The sequence below is a fragment of the Orcinus orca genome, chromosome X (assembly GCF_937001465.1).
Source record: "Orcinus orca chromosome X, mOrcOrc1.1, whole genome shotgun sequence".
NCBI classification, from domain to species: Eukaryota; Metazoa; Chordata; class Mammalia; order Artiodactyla; family Delphinidae; genus Orcinus; species Orcinus orca.
In genome coordinates, this window is record NC_064580.1 from 113,051,432 (window position 1) to 113,073,306 (window position 21,875).

The following is a 21,875-nucleotide window of genomic DNA, read 5'->3' on the forward strand; positions in this document are numbered from 1 at the left end:
GTGTATTGCCAAAGAAAGCAGAAGTAGAAAGAATTCAAACAAGGGGAGGTTGTTAACAGCATGAAATAAAGCAAACAGGTCAAGGTAGTTGAGACCTGTCATAAGGCCACTAACTGTGACAATATGGAGGTCGCTGGTGACTTTTAAGAGATCAATTCTCGTATAAAAGGAGAGAAGCAGTTTGTAGAAAAAGGTGAGAAAGGAGGGGTGAGAAAGGAAGAAGAATAGAATGTAAAGGAACTGGAGCTGCAGGCACAGACCCTTCCATCATTTGTAGTGACAGAAGAGGAAGAGAGATGGTTTAGATTCAAAGGGGTCACAGGGTTGAATGATGTAATGGCTGGATGAGTATCTCAACTTACAACTGAAATGGCTGGTAGCTCCTGTAAGGACTTCTAACCCTAGCTTTCCTCCTTACCAAGAGGCAGGGAATGTGATAAAGGAAGAAGGAAGTTCCTACTCACAAAATATCTTCCCTCTTCCTTTTGTCTAGAACTGCATAGGAAAAAAATACCTTTATAAAACAATCTGCCCATTTATAATACCATAAGATTGTCAGCTGAACAATTATGAGACTCCCTGTGTAGTAAAATCTCATTAATCTGGACTACACTAATTTGGAATTTGTGGTAATTTAACCTGGGCTGGAGTTACCTTTGTACTACTTACAAAGAAAGGGTTCACTAAGCAAATAGTGTTGAAAAGATTACAAGGGAGCTAATTTAGCCTGCCAGGGGCCTAGTTCACCTATCTTTAAGAACATGCTGTTTTTTAAGAACTTAGGCATATTCATTATTAGAATGCAGATTGATTCTGCTAATTATAGATGAACATAATCTACTGCTAAAATCCTATATCTGCAACAGTTACTTTGCTCTCACTGAATATGCTCATTAGAAATAAAATTGCAATTCTTTATAGTTGGTTCACAATTCAGATTTATACATACCCCCTTTCTCCACCCTCATGAGTTAACCAATGTTCAGGAGGTATTACTCTAAACCAGCACATCACTTACCATGAACACAGTGGAAAAACTAGTAAGTGATCAAAAAAGGCCTCAGAGCAGCCAAAATAGATGTCTTAAAGTTGATGCCTAAAATCCTGTATATCTCTCCATAGCAGGTTCTCTCACAGCTGATTTAACTCTTACTTAACATACTAAGTTGACACACCAACTTGGAGATCTTGTTTGTTTGTTTTTTAAAGTTTGTAACTAAGAAGAAGGAGAAAAAGGGCTGTTACATGAAGGGACACTGAGAGAAACTAGAAATGACTGCACACTGCAGAAAGGAGACAGGACGTGGATAAAATGTGGCTGATGTGGCTGTAATAACTAAAAAGCCACCACAGTCTAGGACAATTTAGAGTTAAAAGGCCTATATTCCTTAGTAAACCCAGAAAACTATAATAGAATATTATAGAGCAGTACAATGACTAATGACTAAAATTTTCCCTTTAAATGATCAAGCAAAGTTTAGATTATGTTGAATATATGCCTTAAAAAGACAGATAAGTTTACACACACACATACACACACACACACGATTTGTATTCATAATGGTTAACCTAAAAATGTGAAGTGCATTGATGCTTAAAACAATGAAGTTCATAATATTATCATATAATAATAATAACAATAAAATAGCAACATTTATTAACTGATTTTTTAAGTGATGAAGTGTGTGCAGATATCAAGCTAAGCCCTTTACCTACATAATTTCATTTAACTCTACTAATAATCCTAGGAAGTTTTAGTACCATTTCTAACTTTACAGTTGAAGTGAAAGTCAGAGAGGTTAAGGAACACACCCTAGGCCACAGAGAGAGAGGTGGGACTACAACTACAACTCAGTCCAATTCCTTGGCTGTATACTATGCCTTTCCAATGCTCCAGAAAATACAGCTCTCTAAAAATCATACTTTTCTGGAGGGCTCCAGATAGCTAATGCCTTACTGTATTTTTGTTTTCCAAACTTGTATTTAATAAATATCTTGATTCATAAGCAGAAAGACCTATGATCTAAGAGTCAGGTATGATGTTGTATGTAAACATGCTCCATTTTATAAGCTGAATGTAAAAGTAATAGTAAAAAACAGAACAAAACCAAAAACCCCATGAACATGTCTATTAGGCCCACCTTAAAATCTCAGATCAGTCTCTGTAGACTACGGATACTATTTTCAAATGAATAGCCAAGTAACAAAGAGATGAAATTTTAAAATATTAAGTGATCAGTTAAGATCTGGTCTCCCATTGTTTCCCCACTCACTCTGGAGAAATTTAACATGAGAATGGGCCAACGGAGCACGAAGGATGGGGGAATTGCAGGGGAGGCTAGAAATTCAGTTGGCTGTTATACAGGATTTAGGACAATCTGTTCATCAGCTGTTCTAAGAGAGCTATGAGGGCATAGAACACATGTGGGCATAGTGTGTACTGGGGGAAACAGGGGTGGGGTGGGGACATGCAAATGTATGCAGTTATCCACATTAGGAGTACAAGTGAGGGTAGCCACCACTTGTATATACAAAGAAAGATGTATAGTGACATCATTCACTCATGTAATTCCTTATACCTAAACCAAATGTTCTTTACTCATCTCTTCTTGTCTTAAGTCTACCCATTCAAGGGCCAGCTACAAATGCCACTTCTGCTGTGAAGTGTTCCATGATGCCTAAAGCTGAATTAAACTCTTTCCCTGTTTGGGCTCCCATAGTTTTTTTTCCCTTTTACACATTTACCACAGCACTGATGATACTCTATCTTATTATTAGAGTTATTCAAGTATGTGCTTTTTCTGCCCTCTATTCTACCATGAGTTCCTTGAGGGCAGGGGACTCTTTCTCATTTCTGTAGCTCGTACAAATCATAGCACAGTGCCCACTACATACTAGTTTCTGGGACAATGTTGACTCAGTGGTACTGGCCTAAGAGAATGGATTATCGTCTAGCTTACCTGAAGGAGCATTTGTTCTCTTTCTTTTCTTGCTTGACTCCCCTCCATTCTCAATGAGGCCTTCTGTGACCAGAGGGCCACTGGTACTGCCAAACTGCAGGGGCTCGTTGTTGTTGGCAGGGTCAAAGGGCAGCTGGTTCAACCCTAAAGAAGAAAAAGAAAGCCAAAATCCAGACTCCATTAAGGACTGGGATGTCTCCAGATTTTATTATATGAGCCACTAGAGGAAAACTCTCTAAATCTTAAGAGCCCAGGAATAACAGATGAATTCCTTAAAGCCAGTTGCCCTCTGCACTGTTTTACAGATCTTGTTGATAAATACAGAATTAAAATATAGGCTCTTATAAGACCATGACTCTGTCATTTGTAAGATCCCTCCTGTTTCTCGGAAATTAACATTTTTGACCACAAGCTATCAATTATCTTCTACCTCCTCCTCCCTTAAAGAGATAATAGAACTCGCAAGGGGGTTATTTAGTAATTGGAGTGATGGGGAATTACAACCCAAGTTTGAGTAGGGTTAATCCCATCTTCTTCAAATGATCCCAGAGCATGGTCACTTTACTAGTAGCTGCTGCACCATATAAAATGGCAAAAGGCATTTTCTATTATCCAAGTCCTATTGGTTTCAGCCAGGGATGAGCAGAGATAGTTTCTTACTCCCCTGGCAGAGCATCTGGAATTTCAAGTGTTTCAATTAAAACTTCATGAATACCATATGACCCAGCAATCCCACTCCTGGGCATATACCCTGAGAAAACCATAATTCAAAAAGAGTCATGTACCACAATGTTCATTGCAGCTCTATTTACAATAGCCAGGACATGGAAGCAACCTAAGCGTTCATCGACCGATGAATGGATAAAGAAGATGTGGCACATATATACAATGAAATATTACTCAGCCATAAAAAGAAACGAAATTGAGTTATTTGTAGTGAGATGGATGGACCTAGAGACTGTCATACAGAGTGAAGTAAGTCAGAAAGAAAAACAAATACCGTATGCTAACACATATATATGGAATCTTAAAAAAAAAAAAGTTCTGAAGAACCTAGGGGCAGGACAGGAATAAAGATGCAGATGTAGAGAATGGACTTGAGGACACGGGGAGGGGAAAGGGTAAGCTGGGACGAAATGAGAGAGTGGCATGGACTAATATATACTGCCAAATGTAAAACAGATAGCTAGTGGGAAGCAGCCACATAACACAGGGAGATCAGCTGGGTGCTCTGTGACCACCTAGAAGGGTGGGATAGGGAGGGTGGGAGGGAGACGCAAGAGGGAGGAGATATGGGGATATATGTATATGTATAGCTGATTCACTTTGTTATAGAGCAGAAACTAACACACCATTGTAAAGCAATTATACTCCAATAAAGATGTTTAAAAAAAAACTTCATGAAATGTGGAATGAAAAGCTTTGTTAAAGTCCAAAGTTAGGTGATCTCTCCTAAGCCTTTTATCTACTACTGGTCCTCTAATCCTATCAAAAGAGGAATCAAGTTGGCCTGCTATGGCTCACTCTTTAACCCTCAATTTTTCTATGGCCCGCAGCTGTACAATTCTTAAGGTAATGTTTGTAAAATGTCAATGAAAATTTGGAATCCAGTCAGCTAAAGGTCAATCAAGTTTCAGTAAAATGAATGCTAAGGTTCTAACAAAATGGCTTTACATTCTTGTTTTATTTTGTTGTTTTTTTTGGGTTTTTTTTCTGCGGTATGCGGGCCTCTCACTGTTGTGGCCTCTCCCGTTGTGGAGCGCAGGCTCCGGACACGCAGGCTCAGCGGCCATGGCTCACGGGCCTAGCCGCTCCGCGGCATGTGGGATCTTCCTGGACCGGGGCACGAACCCGTGTCCCCTGCATCGGCAGGCGGACTCTCAACCACTGCACCACCAGGGAAGCCCTACATTCTTGTTTTTAATAAAAAAATATCCCTATGCTGTTTTCAGCCCATGTAACAAATACCATTTCTTCTACAATCAGATTCCACTTGGAACACCTCCATTAAATGTCTTCTGGGACCAGTCAAACATTTTTCCTTTACATCATCTGAGTGAGTAAGTGAAAGAATGAAAACTTGCTTCTGCATCTTAAGTCAACCATTCACCATATCATATCCATGTCCTATTAAATCCCTACCATGACTAGAACTAAAGAAACAAATACTGATCACTATGTATTAGAAAACATTCAGATCATGACCAAGACTATTTTCAAAGAAGACTAGATTTTTATATAACTTGCAAATGAAGATGTTTCTTGCACCTGAGTAGTCACAGAGTAAAATGTGATTAGTGTACTATTCCAAAACTTTTCTTGGTATTTCTTTCGGCAATATCAGACTGACCAAAAAAAGTTCCACAGAAGATGGAATAGTATAGTGGAAACAATATGTGCTTTGAAGCCTGACAGATCAGGGTTCTAATCCTGGATCTGTCCTTTAGTATCTGGGTAGCTTCTGGCAATTCATGTAATCGCCCTTAGTCTTAGTTTCATAATGTGTAAAAGGGGGATGATAACACTGCACAGAGCTGTTGTAAAGATAAGCAGAAAAATATATATTCTAAGTGAATTAAAACAAACTTTTCCCCTATAAGTTTGAAGTTTGTAAGCAGCTCTTCTAAGGAGGACCTCTCTCTCTCTCTCTCCCACAACTGTATCCCTGGTGCCTAGCACCATGCCTGGCACATAGTGAGTGTTGAATGAATTAATTCTCAATAGGGAGGAAGTAGGTGATGCATTCTATTAACCCATGTAGTTAGAATAAAGAATTAATGACAAAAGTTCTGATGCTGATTATATCAACATTACTTAAAATAATTTGATTTCAAATGCATCTCCATCATTTGAGTACTATACTGCAGGATGGTAAAATCTTGATCAAAAGGAATGCTCAGGGATTAGGAGGTTCTGATTAATAATGGTTAATCAGAAATTTTTTTCTTTTGCATTTGATATTTTACAGAATAATATATTAGTCCATTTTCCTGCCTTATTAAGTTGGTAACTGAGGATATTACAGAGCTTCAGAGCTATGACCTGTAAAAGGAGGCTGATAACAGTACCTAACTCATGGGACTGTTAAAAGGATTAAGTGAGATTACATATGTAGAACATTCTGCATCACATCTGGCATATAGCAGATGCTCAATAAATATTAACTGCAAATTTCCATTTCTAATTTCTAGAATTTTTGATGTACAATGTGAGATTGGTCTGAATTTGCCTTTATCCAAGGATATACCCTACTTTCATCATTGAACCTTTTTATTGCTGTTTGTACTGTTTTCTAAAAGTTGAAGGAGTCCAGGAACAAAATCTGATGAATTAAATGTATTCAGTTATAGACATTTGGCTATAATTGTTCTTCCCTTTTATTTAGTCCCAGATGGTAACTTTAGGGCTTTAGGTATTTTGCTCCCTGTACTAATGTACAGATTTTTGTTTGGCACTGAATAAAACCGAGATTTCAAGTACCTTCTGTGTATCCACCTCATAAATGATCCAAATATATGAAAATCTTGATAATTCAACACACCATCTCAGGCATTGTTTCTTATAGAAAAAGACCTCATATCAAGGAGAGAGAGACATCCCACTCAGTAAGCTGATCCATCGAATACCAATCCACATTTTATATTATCCAAGACCCAATACAGTCTCCAAAGAGTTGTAGCTTGAAAACAAGAGCTATAGACATAGCAAAATTCTATGACACTAGTGCTTCCCAGCTACTTTTATTGTATTGTTTCATTCCTCCTTTAAGACAGCACTAAATCAACCAGTAAATCAGTAGGTACTTATAGGATCTTTTCTGTGTCATGTATATGTGGTCCACATTTGGAGTGCTATTTTAAGTAAAATAGCCCCATTAAAACTACCTAAATTCTAAAAGGAAAACCACCACCACTTTAATTTCAAGAATTCTTATTGCAGAAATTTCAATTATGACTTGAATATAAAATATTAGCAATTATGATATTTTAATTCTCACCCAAACTACAGAATTTACCTTTAAATCTCTTATGGAAGCTATTTCTACCATTTTTCTACTAGACATGATGGAACTATTAGATAAGGAAGATATTAAGAAAATATTAGATTAAGAAGAAACTTTTTTTTTCTGTGCCATGCAGCCCATAGCAGTGAAAGCGTGGAGTCCTAACCACTGGACCACCAGGAAATTCCCTAGGAAGAAACTTCTGAGGCTATTTAGTTGACTCTTCTATGCAAACCAGAAATCTCATCTATAGAATTCAGGACAGGCCTAAATCCAGGGGTTACTTCTTAGCCTGGGGACCATTCCTTGCTATGCTCCTAGGGATTCAGCTTGCTTTCCTTACCTTTTTTAAAACTACCACTTACTCTATTTTGAGGGTTCCTTTCATCTCCCCAAGACTGCCTGTGAAGTAGGATACATTTTGTTCAATTGTTAACTTGCTTATTGTCCCTAAAATGAGCACATGGGATGTCTAACTTTTTAAGGACTCTACTGATAATCACTGCAAGAAAAACAAATGAGGGAGTCATCAAGAATTAACAGAATAAAGAAATATTCTAAAGTCTTATATATTTCCTCATATTATTTGCCCTTTTATTCCTGAGGATAAATTTAATAAAACTTTGATCCTTGCTCATTCATTTCTCCTCCCATCTTGTCCCCTCATCGCCTAACCTCACAAGATACACAGTTTGTCTAAAAGGAAGCACGAATTGTTAAAGTAAAACAGATAATAAACATTAGTGCTATAGAATTCTGCTATTTCTGTATCTTATGTTCACAATTAAAGTCCATGTGGTAATGTAATCTTGTCTAAAACCAGGTTGACTGGTTTAGACAGCTGACCAGCTGTTATTTCATGTCATGTCAAAATACAGATTCTCTGACTTTATAACCCACATGAGGCCACTATAGAAAGTATGCATATTGGGGAAGGGTGAGGATGGGGTCGTTGGAGAATGACATTTATTAACCAATGGAACCAGGAGATTAAACATCTCAGAATGAAGTGTGGTTCCCAATGAATCCTCCAATCTGCAGGTCAAGGAGTTCACATGCAATGATGTCTGCCATACAGACACAAATGATTCCTGGGCTTTGAGGAAAACACTGAAGAATTTTCATGATTCTTGTGAAAGATCAATGATGTCTTTGTGCCCAGCTGCTGTAATAGTTACTGCCACAATTCACTTTACAGAGCTTTCTACTATCAGGTCAAATTAGGACTAACCTTCATGATGCAATCTAACATGTTTAATGATTGCCCCAGGTTACAGCACCAAAACATGACCCTGTGGGTCCCTGTCACTTCTTATTTGCAGCTGCAGCCCACAGACTTAAGGTGGTTCAACCTTAGCACAAAGAAACACAATTCTACTCTGGATTAGATCTCTTTAAAAGAAAATGGTCAGGTCCTGAGAAATCTGGTAAATTCAATTCAAGGCAGCAATCTCCAGACAGACATTCATGTTGAAAAAATAGAATGTCAGTTTTTGGCAAAAGGAACTTTATAGCTAATTTGTGTATAAAACAAATTTCTGTAACCCGAGTCCTTTTTCCAATTGACTTTAGTTTAAAATCAGATATGGGACTCCATGGTAAAGAAGGTCTCCAAATTAGTTTTTAATTCAAAACTCTTGAAGTAAGGGGTTAGAATAATAGCCAAGCCCTTGATGTGCTGGCAGGTGCTTTTGTAGGATTTATCCATCCTTGGGAGCCCCTCCTCCTTCCTCAGTCCTGGCCTGAAAACCCCTGACTCCACATTTTTAGTTCTCACTACCCAGCAATTCCACCTGCTACTTCTGAGAGAATATTTACAATTTCTAAAAAGAGCTGAACTGCAGTATCACTCTCCAGCCACAGGGGTTAGTAGCCAAAACAAATGAACATTTCTCAGTTCCAGGTCTTAGCTGATGTCAAACAAATGAAACCTACTTTGTCAATTTTGAGGGTTCAATATTCTGTATAACTGATTTAGCTGAAGCAAGGGTAACTGTAAAAGATTAATGGGTGAGTGAAGGGAACGGGGAAGTGATCAGAAAGAAAAGGGCCAAAGTCTTCTTTTACTAAGGAGCTTGCTTGAATGGTGGTGAGCATAAGAATTTTCAGAGCCAAAATGATGCTTAAGTCACCTTTTTCAAGGTGTGATACAGGTCACAGGTGGATTTTCATTGACAGTGATCCTACAGCAACTTTTAATGACTTCCCAAACTACTTGGTCAGGCATTCAAGTCCTTCCTAATAAGGCCCCACCATTCTGAGCCTTGTCTTCTACTATGCTCCAGCTTGTGCTCTACTTCAATACTTCCTGAACTTCAATGTGCACACATGTTCCCCGGGAATCTTGTTAAAATGCAGATTTTGAGTCAATAAGTCTGGGTTGTGTTCTGCTTTTCTAACAAGTTCCCAGGTGATGCTGACCCTGCTGGTGTGGGGAATCGTACTTTAGGTAAAAAAAGCTGACACTCTAGCAAAATGGGACTACCTAGCATTCATTGAATCATTCCAGTACTTTCCTACTTCCACAGCTTTGGCTCACGCTATTCCTCCACTTACTTCTTGATTTCCAGCCTTCAAAAGACTATCTTTCCTTTAGGGTTTATCTCAGATGTTATTTCCTTCATGATGCCTTCCCTTATCCACCTCCACCCAACCCAATACATACACAGCAGTGGAGCAGGGCCACCAGGGGAACTACCATTCATTGACTGTTCAGAATGTGTCCTGCCTTATATTCATTATCCCACTATTTTATTTTCTAGTTATTTGCCCCATTTACAACAAAGAAAGGTAAATTTATAGAATTTAAATTTCCCAGGGTCACACAGCTAATAAGCACTATTACTAATAAACACCATTCTGGCCTTCCTCAGATCTTAATCTATACTTTTCCTATGCCTTTCAGAGCATGCCTTGTGTTATAGTTCTTTGAGTATTTGTCTTATTCTCCCTTCCCTCCTGCCTTAGCCCATCACCACTAAGTTGTAAACTCCCTGAGGACAGACTTTATGTCCCAGTCATTTAAAAAATCTCTCCTCCAAGATGCCTGGCATGGTGCCTTGTACAATATTATAAGCACTCCAGACATGTGTATAGAACTGAACTCAGCTACAACTTTGGGTATAATAGTTGTGTTTCCCATCCCAGATGTCAACCAACCTGCTGCTGGGGCTGTTATGAAGGGAGAAGGAAATATGGTTTGGGGGGTTCCTTCAGCATTCCTGGTATCCCCTCTATCCTAGGATCCCCAAAGACTCTTTGGGGAGTGGTGGTAGACTATCATACACTGTACCCCTGACTATGACTCTGCATAACTTCACTATCCCTTTCCAAGAAGCGAAGCAGTCCTTCTACTGACTAAGACCTTTCTATAAGAAAACACTATAAAAGAAATCCCATATATGGATCTTCTCCTAATACGTCTACGGACACCAGGTTACAGATTCCTGCTTTACAAACTACAATCAAGAAAAGGCAATCCCTAGAGATGTACCATCCAACACAGTAGCCATTAGACAGATGAAGCCATTTAAATCTAAGTTTAAATGAATTAAAATAAAATAAAATAAAAAGTTCAGTTCCTCAGTTGCACTAGCCACATTTCAAGTGCTCGGCAGCCACATATGGCTAGTGGCTACTGTATTGGACAGCACAGTATAAAGTATTTCCATCATCACAGAAAATCTTATAAGTTGCTCTAGAGTCAGACCTGGATTCAAACCCATATCTGCCACTTACTAGGTGTGCCACTTACGAGGTGTATAAAACAAGTCACTTGATTTCTCTGAGATTGTTTCTGTACTGCAGAATGGGGATGATAATGACACCCCTTATAGGGAAGTGAAGAAAATTAAATGAGAGAATGTATGTCTAAGGTCTATCATATATCAGACACTAAATAAGTGTTAGCTCCCTTCTTCTAACTCAGTTGGGGATTTATATGTATTTGTCCAAAAATGGATTAAGAAAATTTGAATAGTGTGGCTCCTTAGGCCCCCACACTATATCCTATTTATGGCTTAGAAGATGTTAGCTTTGCATTCATTTTATAGTCCTGTTTTTCAGATAATACACAGCCATCAAGGTAAAACATTAGTAAATAATGCTGGGAGTAGTCAGTGACTGCTCTTTGCTTGTACTATTTTTAGGAAAGGAGACGATATTTGTCACCACCTTGAACTTTCCAACATGAAAGAACCACATTTTCCCCTTACAACTTAAATGCCTCCTCCCAAAGCTTTAATCAGTGCTCACTTTCAGCTGGTTGCTGTATTATTAGAACACTGCTAACAGTGACACTTGAGCTGGAGTACAGAAGGTCCATTTCTCTCTAAACCCATATTTTCCTATGCTCAGAATGTTCTCTGTGTTTCTCCTAGGAGGCTGATATCTCCCAGGCCTGGTAAAGGTGAGTTATTTGAGAGAAGTCTGAACTAAATCTGTTAAGGTATTTGAGTTCTGTGAGCAGGAAAGCAAAATACATATTTCTAACTTCAACAAGAATGCTTCAGGACTCTTTTCCCCTGTTCAACTTAAGGCTTGGGAAACACAGCGAAATCACATTCCTCAATGAAAACAAAGTTCAAAAAATGCTGATTTGATAGAACAGTTCAAAGTGACAGATGGTAGACAGGTGATCTATCATTTTCCTTAGGATAAAGTCTGGCAGTCTTCATAGAAAGTCTTATTTTCCTCTACTTTAGCCCTGGGAACGGTTATAGCAACTACCCTTCTCTCCACATCTTTGGGGGTGGAGGATTAGAAAGATGGTGATTCATCAGTGCCCGCTTTGAGCTGGCTCTAGGCCATGCTGCAATTCCTGTTGACCAATTTTCTACTTGAGTGACAGGAAAGGGGCAGGTTGCTAACATACTGACCATTAGGTTATCTGTTTAATACTTGCCTGAGAACATGCCCAGAGGTACCATATTATGGGTGTCTCTGTCTAAATAAAATAAATAATTGCAGATTTCAGAGCCTGAGGGCAGAGAGTTGTTCTGGTATTGAAATTGGAGTCTATCTTGTCAGATCTGTAATGAGGTCTTCCCTTCAGACTGATTGATTTCATAAAGCTGAGGTAATTATCAAAAGCAAGCACAGTTCTCCCTGTAGAAACCACTCCACTGGTTTTGACAACTAGCTAGTCAGTTGGATCTGGTCAGGGGCCTAGGCTGAGCCAGCTCTTTCAGTAGCAACGGTTACTACACACACTAATTTACTTTAATAGATTCGTAAGACGCCAGTAAATAAGTTGCAAACAAAGTGCAGCAAAATTTCACATGCTGTAAGTGAGTGAAAATTGAAGTAGCAGTCAGATAAATCTGCATTTCCGTGTAGGATGCTTTTAAGGGAGAATGAGAGCTAAAACTCTTTTGGTCTTTGGAGAATTAATTTTATCAACTAATACTAGAAGGATATTGGTTATCCTTTAAGACTGATACGCTGTATGAATAACGTGTATCTTTGCTTTTCCCCAAATGGACACAGTAATTTCACCAGATTTCTTTTATTCATTCATTTAGCCTTCATTAACTATTTATCCAATCACTGTGCTACAATTTTAATTACTTTCTAATTAACCAATGATGAGATTGTGATTTAGCATCCCCTAAATACAGAACTACATAAATACAGTAAACCTCCATTTACACGTCCAAAAATATTACACTCTCTCCTTTCCCCTACACCATTAATTTTGCTATACTGTATCATTAATGTTCTGGAGTTATGCTTTCTGTATTCCTAATGTTTGAGCCTCATTTGAACTAGTTTTTCAAGAATGTATGATAAACAATCCGTTGTTGGCTGTGAAATTAAACACACGGGAGAAAACAGAGATTACTGTAATATGCTAATGCATCTTTATAGATCCACACTTCCTTTAAAACAATTCCACCTCAGGAGTATCAGTATAGGGTGTTGACAAGTGATTAACTCCTTTAGAGAGGTACCTGGGCTGAAATCAAACTGACTACTGAGGAGAAAGCTAGAATCTACTCCTCAAGAAAACAATGACTATAAAGGAAAAGCCTGCAAAAAAGAACTAATCTGTGTTTGAAACAAGTCTTACTGCTGTTGTTGTATAAAAGAATAAGTAGGATCTTAATTTTGCTTCAGTCTGGAGTCTAATTGAAGTATTCAATACATATTGGAATGAATGAATCAATCAAACAATATTGACAGCCTCTCTCCTTATTCATCCAATTCATTCAAACAATTCTGTGTACTTAGCAGTATCCTAGGCCCTAGGATTTCAGGACTTGATAAGAAACAGTTTTGTTCCTCAAAAAAATCGCAACCAGAAAGGAGGGCAGATAAATACACAGAAAATCTGGGCCAAATTACTGCATCTTCATCTCTTGCCACTTCCCCCAAGTATCCTTTACTTCATTCATACCAAACTTCTCAAATTCCTCAAACATGCTATGCCTTTGCATGTCTCTGCGCTTCTGTTTTAAAAACTTAATTTTATTGTGGTAATAACACTTAACATGAGCTCTACCTTCTTAACAAATTTGTAAGTGTACAATACAGTATTGTTAACTATAGGCATGATGTTGTACAACAGATCTCTAGCATTTACTCATCTTGCATAGTTCAAACTTTGTGCTTGTCGATTAGCAATTTTCCATTTCCCCTGCCACTCAGCTACTGGTAACTACCATTATACGCTCTGATTCTATGAGTTTGACTATTTTAGATACCTCATACAAGTGGAATCATGCAATATTTGTCCTTCTGTGACTGGCTTAGTTCATTTAGCATAATATCTTCAAGCTTCATCCATGTTCTTGCATATTGCAGGATTTCCTTCTTTTTTTAAGCTGAATAATATTCCACTGTATGTATATACTGTGTTTTCTTTCTTCATTCATTTGTTGGACATTTAGGTTGCTTCCATATCTTGGCTATTGTGAATAATGCTTCAATGAACATTGGGGTGCTAATATCTTTTAAAGATACTGATTTCAATTCGTTTGGATAAATACCCAGAAGTGGGATTGCTGGATCATATGGTAGTTCTATTTCTAATTTTCTGAGGAAACGCCATATGTTTTCCATAGCAGCTGCAACAGTGTACAAGGGTTCCAATCATTCCACATCCTTGCCAACACTTATCTTTGTTTTTTTTTTATAATAGCCATCCTCACAGGTATAAAATAATATCTCATTTTAATTTTGATTTGCATTACCCTAATGATTAGTGATGTTGAGCACCTTTTCATATACATGTTGGCCATTTGTATACCTTCTTTGGAGAAATGTTTATTTGTGTCTTTAGCTCATTTTAAAAATTGGGTTTTAGGGTTTTTTTCTATTGAGTTATAGAAGTTCTTTATATATATTTTTTTGAAATTAACCTCTTTTGTTTTCTCCCATTCAATAGGTTGGTTGACTTTTCACTCAGTTGATTGTTTCCTTTGTTATGCTAACACCATTTAGTTTGATGGGGTACCACTTGTCTATTTCTGCTTCTTTTTTTTTTCTTTTTTGCGGTACGTGGGCCTCTCACTGTTGTGGCCTCTCCCATTGCGGAGCACAGGCTCCGGATGCGCAGGCTCAGCGGCCATGGCTCACGGGCCTAGCCGCTCTGCAGCATGTGGGATCTTCCCGGACCGGGGCACGAACCCGTGTCCCCTGCATCAGCAGGCGGACTCTCAACCACTGCGCCACCAGGGAAGCCCTATTTCTGCTTTTATTGTCTGTGCTTTTGGTGTCATATCATGAAATCAGTGCCAGGACCAACGTCATAAAGCTTTCCCCCTAGATTTTCTTCTAGGTATTTTACAGTTTCAGGTTTTATATTTAAATCTTTAATCCATTTTGAGTTGATTTTTGTGTATGGTGTAAGATATGGGTCCAAATTCATTCTTTTGTATGTGGATATCAATTTTCTCATCACCATCTATTGAACATACTATTTTTTTCCCCAAGGGGCACTCTGGCACCCTTGTTGAAGATCAACTGACGGTATATGGATGGATTTATTTCTGGGCTTTCTATACTGTGCTTCTGTATATACCATTCCCTCTGCTTGAAATACAATTTTCCCTTTTCTCCACCTGGAAAGCTTTTATTCAACCTTCAAAATAAAGACACAGACCTACTAGAGAATGGACTTGAGGATATGGGGAGGGGGAAGGGTAAGCTGTGACAAAGCGAGAGAGAAGCATGGACATATATACACTACCAAACATAAGGTACATAGCTAGTGGGAAGCAGCCGCATGGCACAGGGAGATCAGCTCGGTGCTCTGTAACCGCCTGGAGGGGAGGGATAGGGAGGGTGGGAGGGAGGGAGACGTAAGAGGGAAGAGATATGGGAACATATATATATGTATAACTGATTCACTTTGTTATAAAGCAGAAACTAACACACCATTGTAAAGCAATTATACTCCAATAAAGATGTAAAAAAAAAAACCCTACTCAAATGTTACCTATTCAATGAAATGTTTCCTAATCCCCAAAAGCTCTCTCTATAGGAGTATACAGAGCCTTTTTCTCAGAGCACTTATTGTAGGACCTCAGGGTTCATTCTCGATGTTTATGGGTTTGCAGGTGTTCTGGGTTGTCAATATCTGATATCTGCCTTAGAAAGTTCATGCTTATGGCAGAATGAAGGACACACAGGAGGTAAGAAGGCACCAGAGACAGAGAGACCAATTACAATACCAAAGTGACACAGTGGAGAGATGACAGTAGTGTAACCTCAGACCAGTAGCAATGAATGGAAAGAAATGGATTTCAGAGATATTCATGAAGTGGAATCATCTGGATTTAGTGTCTGATTGAATCTGGAAGTTGAGGGGAAGAGAGGAATCTGAGATGATCCATTTTAAAATTAAGTCGCAGTCCTGAAAATCCTACACGGTTTGGGAGTTCAGTATGAGAAAAAGCACAATTCATTGGAAGCATATCCACAAAGCTACACTGGAAAAGAAAACTGCTTCCAATCTCTATTTGCCATAGGATAAAGGCTGCCAGGAAACACCATCAAATGGCTTACTCTTGACCTTTACTATGTATTCTTAACAAAGCCTGTCAAAAGATATCAATTCATCCAGAAAAAAAAATAAAGCATAATAGTCTAAGAGTCAGGGTAACATAGTATTGGGCTATGGAGGGAGAATAACATTTTAATAATAGGTCTCAGACTCGGTTTATTTTGTTTGCAGCATTCACTGACGAAAGTGTCTTTGAAGGTCAGGAATACTTAACAGATTCCTTCCCTTTCCCCTGCATACTTCTCCCTTTTCTCCTCCTCCCAAACAACTTCTCAAAATGATCTTATTAGAAAACCTTGCATTTTAATAGCAGTTGTATTTTGGTTATTATCGTATGTTGGATTAAGCTGACAATTCTCCTTTTAACAATACTCAAAGAAAGGTTGAAAAAATTAATGCTATGTTGTTTTTCTCCCTGCCAAAGAACATAGCATTGTAATTGTCTCCTGGAGACGAAGCACTCTAATCATCTTTAACTTTAAAGTAAATTCATTTCAGGAAGATGCTTTGAGACAAACAATTGACAGAGCAAATCAGGGCTCCTAGGAGATTGTGAAGTGTTGGATTGAGTCGAAGAGAATGCCATAGCCGAATTCAATTCCGTGAACATTTTCAACTTAAGAGTTTCTCTGCAACAAAATAGCACTGTATGGGAGTTAGAGTCATGTTCCATTGTGGGAGATAGGCCTTAAACATTGCACAGATTCTTAACACCTAAGAGTTCTAGGCACCACAGAGGCAACAAGCATACAACACAATTATTCTGATTAAACAATAGAGGAAGCTGTTATACCACGTAAAGTCAGAGTGTGAAAGCATAGTAACTTTCCAAAATTGTGTTTAAAAAGAATCCAGGACTGGAAAAGACTTAAGAATCCTCTGGTTCCAATTGATGTCATAGGAATCTTGGAATGGTCCCAAAAACCAGAGATCATTTCAACTTTCACTCCCTCCCTAATTAAATCCATCTCCATCTTCCATTGTTCTTGTTTTGTTATTTTTTGAGCCTCTCCTGTTCAAGGTTTGGGGAAATACATCATTTGGATACAGATTTGGATTGGTAAATTTATAGCCTTGGTAAATTAACAGGCTCAGAATTTCCTGGAAATTGGGCACTTGCCTAGGTTGATGGTGGAAAGAAGAAATGCAATAACAATGAACTAAGGCCCTGAATACCTGACCAAGCAGCCTAACCTCCTGGACAGATGCCAAGCATAAGCATAAAGCCATAGTGCAGTAAACCAATTCTATTTAAGAACCCTCCCTTTGGGCTACTAAAAGGCAATTGTTTTCTTTGATACACATGTGACCCAAATCTGGTTTTCTATAAGGTGAATGGTGCCAAAAGCCGTTCCCACATTATTTTGTTTTTCACCAGCTACTTCTTGCCTCAACTCAGTCACGAACATCAAAGACTTGTTAGGAGTATCTCCAGAAGAGAGTGAGACTTTAAGACAGTGCCTCATCACTGTACATATTAAAATCACCTGGGAAATTTCTTAAAAATACCAATGCCTGGTCCCCACCCCCAGAGATTCTGATTTAATTGATCAGGGTGGGGCCTAAGTGGCTCATTTTTCAAAAGCCACCAGGTGATGCCTTTTTTTTCTCTCTCTCTAGTTGTGGCACATGGGCTCTGTAGTTTGCAGCATGTGGGCTCTCTAGTTGAGGCGCGTGGGCTCAGTAGTTGTGGTGCGCAGGCTTGGTTGCCCCACAGCATGTGGGATCTTAGTTCCCCGACCAGGGATCGCTCCCGTGTCCCCTGCATTGGAAGGGAGATTGTTTACCACTGGACCACCAGGGAAGTCCCCCCACCAGGTGATTCTAATGTGCAGCCAGGACTGAAAACCACTGGTCTAAATGGAGCAAATGCGCATACACTACCCAAAGTGTTGTGTTTTTTTTAAGGTTAAAACCAAACAACACTTAGAGAATAAGTTCATTTACTCTCTACCTACAATATGCAGGGCACTGTATTGGTTGTGTGGTATAAATAGGTTAGACCTAAACTTGTCTGGTTTATGATGCTTCTAAGGAAAAGATGGAAAGAAAAGGTTAGAAGGGTTGCTGGCAACCACAAAAACCCTAAACCAAAACCTGAAGTCTTGGAAAAAATTCAGGCAAAATATAATTACAGGATTATGTTCTTTTCCTTGGTTCAGGAGATTATAGCTAAAATGCTTCAGAAATATTCTGTCTGTTTTCTTATCTCCAGAGAAAGATTCCACACTGCCTTGGGGATTAGTCTCCAATCTCACAACCCTTGGGACCCCAGGCCCGTCACCCCTGCCCTCAAGTAGATCATTCATTTACTCCACTACACGTACAACGTCATGAAGGATGTTGGGAAGTACTGTGTCTAAACTACAGCTACATTTAATAAAATCAGGCTGCAGTGTGGTTTGCCTGTATTACTTGTCACCTCAATGATTCCTTAGTGATTCCACTGAACTTTAGGAAGGATCTGGTAAACTAAAAAATGCAAAGGAAGCAGTTAAGTATAGTGGAAGAACAGGCCACAAAAACACAAGCTCTGGTCTCTGATCTTCCATTAACTTAGTGGAGAACCTTGGGCAAGTCATTATTGGTCAAGGTTTCCTCATCTGAAAGATGTGTTGAACCATGATCTCTAAGCTCTGTAGTTAAGATAAAACAACAATAACAGAAGTGTGGATAGAAGACATTAATAGAAACCTGATATAAAACTCAGTAATGGGGTAGAAAACAAGAGAGGCGGGAGGCCTGGAAGAATGCCTTCCTGGTACCACCTACTCAAAACTTATTTTTCAGTCAGTAAATGATTTAATGGTAGTACAGTTAAGGCACCCTGAAAAAAATCAAAGCATTTCCAACACTGCTCCAAAAAAAATCTCCTTAAGAATTTTGCTAATTATAAATAAGAACTTATAAGTGCAGAAAAGTTGTTTTTTAAAAATAAGATGTTTAAATACCAACATATCTTCTAAGTAACTTGCTATCAATTAATATTATTTAGAGAACAAGTATTCTGAAAATCAGAATAAGAATCTAATGCTGAAATGCTAAAAGAATGCCTAACATGTTAGGAATAAATTACCCTAATTGACCAAAGCTTTGCTCACATATGAGATATTTCAAAATGTAATGATGTGCTAACAAAAGTTCTTGTATCCCTCTGCCAAAGTTATAGGGACTGTTATTAAATCCAAGTATGGTATTTGTGTACACATAAGAGCAGGCAACAATTACAATCTAGAGATATTTTAAATTTAATCTTTTTTAATTTATTAGTATTGTTATGCAGCAATGAGCATTCAGAAAAAAAACTAATCAGTGTGCATTATGCAACAATCAGACAAAATACTCCTAATCCTCTGTCATTCTTCTTCCTTGGCCCCTGGGTACTCATTAAAGGTTAATTTATTTAAATCTCTCAAACATTCATTTCAATCTACTTTAATAAACTAATGAATCTTTGGAACTTTGCCTAATCAGCTTATGTTTTCTATTTTAATATATGTATAAAATGTCTTTTTTTAAAGCTCATTTTTAATAGTTATCTTCCCTCTTGGATATAGAATTGTGCTTCAGTAACAACCTGATGTGAGCATTTGGTAACACACTTATAACCTCATCCAATACAGAGAGAATGGCTGTGGCTTGCCTATTGCTCTTAAACACAGTTATACTTTAGAGGATAGTGAATTGATTTATGTTTAGTAGGATAATAATCCTCCAAATTTAAATGGTCATTTTGCAGTTTAGTGGGAGTGACAATTATATTGAAGCAAAGCTTCTAACAACTTTGGTGCTTGTCAAATGCTATGAGGGCCTATCAGTGAAACAACTCCATTCTGGTCATTGCAAACCAGAGCAGTGCATGGTACATGCTATGTGGATTGGCAAATATAAGCGAAGTCTTCAAAAGAGCAGCATCTAAATGGAGTCAAAACTTCTACCTTACAATCTGTTCAACTTCCATGTTAAATACATTTTGTTTAATGGTAACTTTAGGAAATCTTTCACGTAACTATCATTAAGTTGAATGTTCCCAGGGTGGTGGCCAACATTCAGGAACTGCACTCCACACTGTATACCAGAATGCCAGAAATCAAAGTCTTGGAGCACTAGGACATTATTTCTAACTCCTTCCCCAACAACTGACACTATAGAATTTTACAGCTCATCAAGTGCTTACACAACATCCTTATGATAGAGGAAGGGATTAATGTCCTTTGATTATAGAGGAGAAAACTGCAGCTCAGGGGAGCTTCAGTGATTAACCCAAAGTTTTAACATGAATGTATGGAGGAGCTAGAACCCAGACCCCCTGGCTACAAATCTTTCCCCTATACCATGTTGCCTTACCTGTAGCATTTGTGTTGAGGTTAATGTTTTTACTGCTGCATGGTTCACCATTGATGAAAGAAAACTTGTAAAAGTTACTTCCAAGATGTTTTGGCAGTAAATAAATCAAATTGATTAAAAATAATTATGATAAATTATTCAACATAACTTATCTTCATAATATAGTAATTCATTGAAGTGTAACACCATGTGTAAGAGCTGGAATTCTTAATTTTAAGTTTTGTTTTCATTCTACATACAAATCAGTAAACATAATAAATGTATTCCCCACCCTTGGTCTAGATTTCAAATATTTAAACTTCTAGTGGAAGTAGATGCTTGGCTCTAAGTTATATTGCTAAAGGTTTTCAAGTTGTCACCTCTGCTTTTCCACACAGTAACTCCAAGGAATTACCTTTCAAAGTTCACTGTTCATTCATTACTCGTCTGTCCACCCATTCATTTATCCAATCATCCAAATGACATTTATGGAATGCCTACTTTGAGCCAAGAGACATGACCGATGTGGACTCTACCTGAAGCTCCTGCTGCTGCCTTACTTCCTTAGACTAAGAACTCCTTGAAGACAGGAATCCTGTCATTCTGTACAGAATACAGCCAGTTCTACTTGCAGAAAATCACTTAAACACTCTTGACAGTGAGATTTCTGGCTCCCCTGCCACCCACATGCCCCTCCAGACATATGCGAATTAGGGGAAGAAACAGCAGAGCCTGCTTATCAAGTCTGACCTTTGGATAATGACTACAGTTCTCCCATTCGAGCTTGCTGCCATTCTGCCTTGTGGTCAACAAAATGATTCAGCTCAAAACGGCAATATATCTGTTGCTGCTTCCCAGATATCCTCTAGCAAGCTACATTTTAAAAAAATTTACTTCTGCCTTTCAACATAGTGGTGAACTGCATCACCAAATGTACTGTCTTATCTGATTCAGTGCGAAGTAGGAGCTTATGGACAAGATGCAGATAAATTTGGAAAAGCTGCAAAATCAGGAACATTCCATTACTCCCATCACTAAATAGATGCTTGATTTTCTTATTTTAACAATAATAACTTACATTCAGAGACTGCTATTACCTTTTCAACTCTCCTTCACATCCACCTCAAAGCTACCTTGTGGGAAGCCGCAGGAGGGGTTAGAGCAGCCAAGCTGCGAGGACAGCCCAGGACAGCAGTGGTGACCAACTGGAGCACCAAGCCTGATGGGGGAAAGATACATGGTGGACTCCCAAATGTTCTGTGAGCCTGGCGCTCCTGGATACCACATGTTATGTAGGTGGTCCTACTTCCCCAGAGCTGGGATATTTGTGGCTTATGCTTCCTGTCCCCGTCATATAGCCATGTGGCTGACAGGGTCTTGGTGCTCTGGCCGGGTGTCAGGCCTGTGCCTCTAAGGTGGGAGAGCCAAGTTCAGGACATTGGTCCAACAGAGACCTCCCGGCTCCACTCCACATAATATCAAATGGCGAAAGCTCTCCCAGAGATCTCCATCTCAACGTGAAGACCCAGCTCCACTCAACGACCAGCAAGCTACAGTGCTGGACACCCTATGCCAAACA

The 21,875-nt window shown here is 38.6% G+C and overlaps 1 protein-coding gene across 9 annotated transcripts in view; it reads right to left on the minus strand.

Annotated features, from left to right (window-relative positions):
* ENOX2 (ecto-NOX disulfide-thiol exchanger 2) overlaps positions 1–21,875 on the minus strand; it is a 303,972-nt gene that overhangs the window by 179,023 nt on the left and 103,074 nt on the right. For 7 of the 9 annotated variants that reach the window (XM_049704374.1, XM_049704376.1, XM_049704372.1 and 4 more), the window contains one exon: positions 2,961–3,104. The exons of the other annotated variants lie outside the window; for them this stretch is intronic. The gene's annotated coding sequence lies outside the window, so the exon portion shown is untranslated. The remainder of the gene's footprint in view (positions 1–2,960; positions 3,105–21,875) is intronic. 9 annotated transcript variants of the gene reach the window in all.